The sequence below is a fragment of the Mus caroli genome, chromosome 3 (assembly GCF_900094665.2).
Source record: "Mus caroli chromosome 3, CAROLI_EIJ_v1.1, whole genome shotgun sequence".
Classification (NCBI taxonomy): Eukaryota; Metazoa; Chordata; class Mammalia; order Rodentia; family Muridae; genus Mus; species Mus caroli.
Window position 1 is genome coordinate 66,071,902 of NC_034572.1, and position 5,324 is coordinate 66,077,225.

Consider the following 5,324-nt stretch of genomic DNA (forward strand, 5'->3'; position numbering starts at 1 on the left):
AAATTCTCTCCTACACCCATGTATTCAAGGCTATTTCCTATTTTCTCTTCAAGTAAATCTAGTATATCAGGTTTTATGTTGAAGTCTTTGACCAGTTGTACTTGAGTTTTGTGCAGGGTGATAAATATGGATCTATTTCTGTTCTTCTACATGTAGACATTCACTTAGATGAGTATCATCTGTTGAAAATGCATTGTATGGTTTTGCCTTCTTTGTCAAAAATTAAAGGTCCATAGGTATGTAGGTATATTTCTAGATCTTTGGTTTAATTCCATTGATCATCATGTCCGTCTCTATACCAATACTATGTAGTTTTTATCACTGTTGCTCTGTAATAGAGTTTGAGGTCAGGTCTGGTGTTTTGTTCAGAAGTTCTTTTACAGTTCAGGGATCTTTTAGGTATCTTTGGTTTGTTTTTGTTTTGTTTTTACCAAATAAAGTTGAAATTTCCTCCTTAAAGATTTGTAAAATATTGTCTTAGAATGTTGATGAGGATTGCATTGAATCTGTAGATTGTTTTGGGCAAAAGGGCAATTTTCACTATGCTAATCCTACTAATCCATGAGCATGGGAGTTCTTTCCATGTTCTTCAGTTTCTTTCTTCAGAGACTTGAAGATCTTGTCATACATATTTTTCACTTGCTTGGATAGAGTTACACAAAGATAATTTATATTATTTGTGACTATTGCAAAGGGTCCTTTTTTCCCAATTTCTTTCTCAGAATGTTTATCATTTGTATAAATAGGGAATACTAACTTCCTTGAGTTGTTTATGAGTTGTAGAAGTTATCTGGTAAAAATTTGTGAGTTGTTTATGCATACAAGCATATCATCTACAAATAGTGTTATCTTGATTTCTTATTTTCTAATTTGTTTCCCCTTGATCTCCACTGTTGTCTTATTGCTCTAATTAAAACTTTGAGTACTATATTGAATAGATAAGGAGGGAGTGAGCAACTTTTTCTTGTTCCTGATTTTAGTCTTATTGCTTCAAGTTTCCCTCAATTTAATTTGATGTCAGATATTGGCTTACTGTATATTGCTTTTATTATGTTTAGGTATATTCCTTGGATACTTGATCTTTCCTACACTTTTAACATAAAGGGCCATTGGATTTTGCCCAAAGTTTTCAACATATAATTAGATGATGATGTGAATTTTATTTTTCAAGTTTGATTTTATGGGGAATTATATTGATGGATTTTTATTCAATGAACCATTCCTGCATCCCTGGAATGAAGCCTACTTGATCATGGTGAATGATGTTTTTGATGTGCTTTTATATTCAGTTTGCAAAAACTATATTAGGTATTTTTCTTTTGATGTTTATAAACAAAACTGGTCTGAGATACCTTTTCTTTTTTGAGTCTTTATGTGGTTTAGGTATCAGAATGACTATGGCCTCAGAATGAATTAGGTAGTGTTCCTTCTGTTTATATTTTGTGGAATAGTGTAAAGGGTATTGGTATGAGATCTTCTTTGAAAGTCTGGTAGAATTCTGCACTAAAACCATCTGACACTGGGCTGTTTTTAGTTGGGAGACATTTAATGAGTGCTTCTATTTTCTTAGGTGTTAAAGAACTTCAGTTTTGGTAAGTAAAAAAAAAATAATTTCATTTAGATTTTCCAGTTTTCTACAGTACAAGCTCTTGAAGTAAGACTTAAGGATTCTATGAATTTCCTCAGTTTCTGTTGTTATGTCTCACTCTTCATTTTTTGATTTTGTTAATTTGGATATGGTCTCTGTGCCTTTTAGTCAGTTTGGCTAAGGGGTTTTCTATCTTGTTGATTTTCTCAAAGAACCAGCTATTTGTTTCATTGATTCTTTGTATTGTTTTCTTTTTTCAAATTTATTTACTTTAGCTCTGAGTTTGATTATTTCCTACGATTTACTCTTCCTGGTTATGTTTGCTTTTTGTTTGTTTGTTTGTTTTGTTTTTGTTTTTACTCCTGGGTCTTTCAGGTATTCTTTTAAATTGCTAATATAAGAACTTTCCAATTTCTTTCTGAAGTCACTGAGTGCTATCTATTTTCCTGTTAGCACTACTTTCATTGTGTCCCATACATTTGTGTATGGTGTGCCTTCATTTTCATTGAATTCTCGGAAGTCTTTAATTTCTTTATTTATTTCTTCACTGACAGAGTGATCTTTGAATAAATAATCTTGTTTCCATGAATATGTGGGCTTTGTATTGTTTCTGTTATTTGGAAGTCCAGCCTTAATCCATGGTGATATGATAAAATGCAAGGGGTTATTTCAATCTTCTTGCATCTGTTAAGTCTTGCTTTGTGACCAATTATATAGTTAGTTATGTAGAAGTTTTCATGACATGCTGAGAAGAAGGTGTATCCTTTTGTTTTGGGGNATTGTCTTTGTCTGAAAGAACAGAACAAAAATGGAGAAAAGCCTGAGGAAAAGGAGGTCCAGTGACAGGCCCAAAATAAGATCCATCTCTGGGGTAGGCCCCAAAGCCTGACACTATTACTGATGCTATGGTGTGCTTACAAACATGGGCCTATCATGACTGTCTTCTGGAAGGCCCAACAAGCAGCTGAAAGAGTCAGATGTAGATATTTACGTCCAACCAATAGACAGAAGCTGGTGACCCCTGTGGTTGAATTAGAGAAAAGCTGGAAGAAGCTGAGAAAGATGGTGACTCTCTAGGAAGACTAGCAGCCTCAACTCAGCTAGACCCCCGGAATCTCTCAGACACTGAGTCACCAACCAGGCATCATACAGCAGCTGATATGAGGGCCCAAGTGCATATACAACAGAGGACTGCTGGGTCTGGACCCAGTAAGAGAAGATGCACCTGACCCTCAAGAGACTTGGGGCCCCAGGAAGTGGGGAAGTCTGGTGGGATGGGAGGTAATGGAGATGTCCTCTTGGAGACAGAGGAGAAGGTGTAGGATGTGGAACAGTAGGAGGGTAAACACAGAGGGGGAATAAAGTCTGGACTGTAAGAAAAGATTAAAGAGTAATAAAAAAAAAAGTTCTATAGATATCTGTTAGATCCAATCGGTTCATAACATCTGCTAGTTTAATTGTTTCTGTTTATAGTTTCTGTTTTGAGGATCTGTCCATTGGTAAGAGTGGGGTATTGAAGTCCCTCACTATTATTGTGTGGGATTCAATTTATGACTTGACCTTCAGTAGAGTCTCTTATAAACTTTTATAAACCTCTCAAAGAACTAACAAAAAAATAACAGATGAGAAAAAAACACTACATTATTTACTATATATTATTACTAAGACTCTCAAATTATATTGAAAATTCAATTTAGAAAAACAAACTTTCAGCTGAAAATAAAGGGTTTTAACATAATATACCCCATACACATGGTAGACAATAACAACTTTAAAATAAAAACTGTGATAAAAACATGACTACATCCTATAAGAAGTCGAAATATTAGAAATATATGATGAAAAATATATGGTATTAGATAAGGAAATAGATTTATAGAAGGTAATTAGATTCCTAATTGATAAATTTTAATGAGGTAATGATCAAATATATAAAGCAAACATTTGTAAAATTACAAAGACATTTCTATAACACAATAACAGAGGATTGTAAATTCCCACTATCCACAATAAAGGACAACATTCAGAAAAAACATAAGTGAAGGCAGAGGCAAAAGAAAATCAGTATAAACCAAATGTATGTAAAGATGAGGAGCAATCCACCAATAGCAGAATGTATGTTCTTTTTTATCCAGGACACACTGTAAGAAACATTTAAATTAAAATTTAAGATTTAGTCATCTTGGGTATCATTTTCAACCAAAGTAGAGTTAAGATAAAAGCTAAAAATGGCAGAGGGAAAGCGTAACCACTCAAAACATGTGTAGACTAAATAGCATGTGTAATTCAGTGGGACCATATAGAATCAGAAAGGAAAAGGAAAATTACAACTGTCTTAACAACAAATAAAAGCAAGCAATACCAGAATGATGGACTAGAGAAAAGCCACACTAAGGGTGAGATACAGGGCTAGTGGCTGATGGTAAGGATTAAGAAAGATAAGCAATTGATGTGTTCAAAGAACCAAAACTAAAGAAACAAACTTACAACAAAACTAACAAAAAGTTAATGGAAAAGAAAAGTAAATAATAGAGTAGAGGTACATTAATTATATCCTACAGAATCAATAGGAACAATCATTGAGTACTTTCTGAAAATACCAAATCAATTTATAAAATATTAGCGAGCCTAAAAAGGGGAAACAGGCATAATTAATAAAATCAAAATCACTGGTTAAAGACAAGACATTACACCCAGTGTCATAGAAATAAGACAAGTCAATGCTTTCATGAGTAATTGTACTGTGAAGAACTTATCAAAATTGAAGAACACTTAAGAGAAGCATTTTGCACTGTGAAAGTTACAGGCAGAACAATAGTCCAGAAAACTAAACAAGGTATTCTTGTTAGGGCATTAACTTCAGAATAAGAAGAAAATAAGTATATGAAGCATAACTTATATGTAGAAATGGTAGGATCAACATTATTAACAAAAGGAAAACCAAACAGTAACATTAATGAATGAATTTTTAAAATGGAACATAAATATGTAGAGCTGGAATGAGTTTCTCCAATTATACAGGGCTTTCCTTTACTGTTATTTCTTTTGCTGTTAATATTAAATGGGAAATAAATCAGCTGTGTCTGTACTAAAAATGAATAATTTTTAAAGAACATGTTTTAAAATTTCACCTACCTAAAAGAAATCCAACACAACTAAGAATATATTTATACAATAAGGTAAGATTAAAAAGTTCAAACTATAAATCACTAATGAAAGAAACTAACACAAAGTTAAATAATGAAAATTTCACACTATTCATAGGTAGGAAGACTTGATAACATAAAATGTTTATGTTGCTGTCCAAAGTGATCTACATGTTTAGTGCTATATCAAGGGTTTAATAAAGATATTTTCATTGTAGTGCAAAATATCCTAAAATGTATATGGAACCACAAAGGACTCCGAGTTAGGAAAGTTATTTTAAGAACAATCTCATCTGATCAAAACAGAGCACTTGATTTTAATGTATTAAAAACACAGGTAAGAACCTTACGAAAAAGGTTCTAACAAGTGAGAAAATGACTCCAAAAACTAAAAGGAAGGATTCCATCACTCTGCACAGCAAAAATAAAAACAAACAAACAAACAAACAAACAACAGTAAAGAAAAGTCCTGTAGAACTGGAAAAAGGCTCTCTAGCTCTATATCTTCTAGGAAATTGCTGCCTAAAATATACAAAGAACCAAAATAAATAAAAGAAGGAAGGAACGAAGGAATGAAGGAAGGAAGGAAG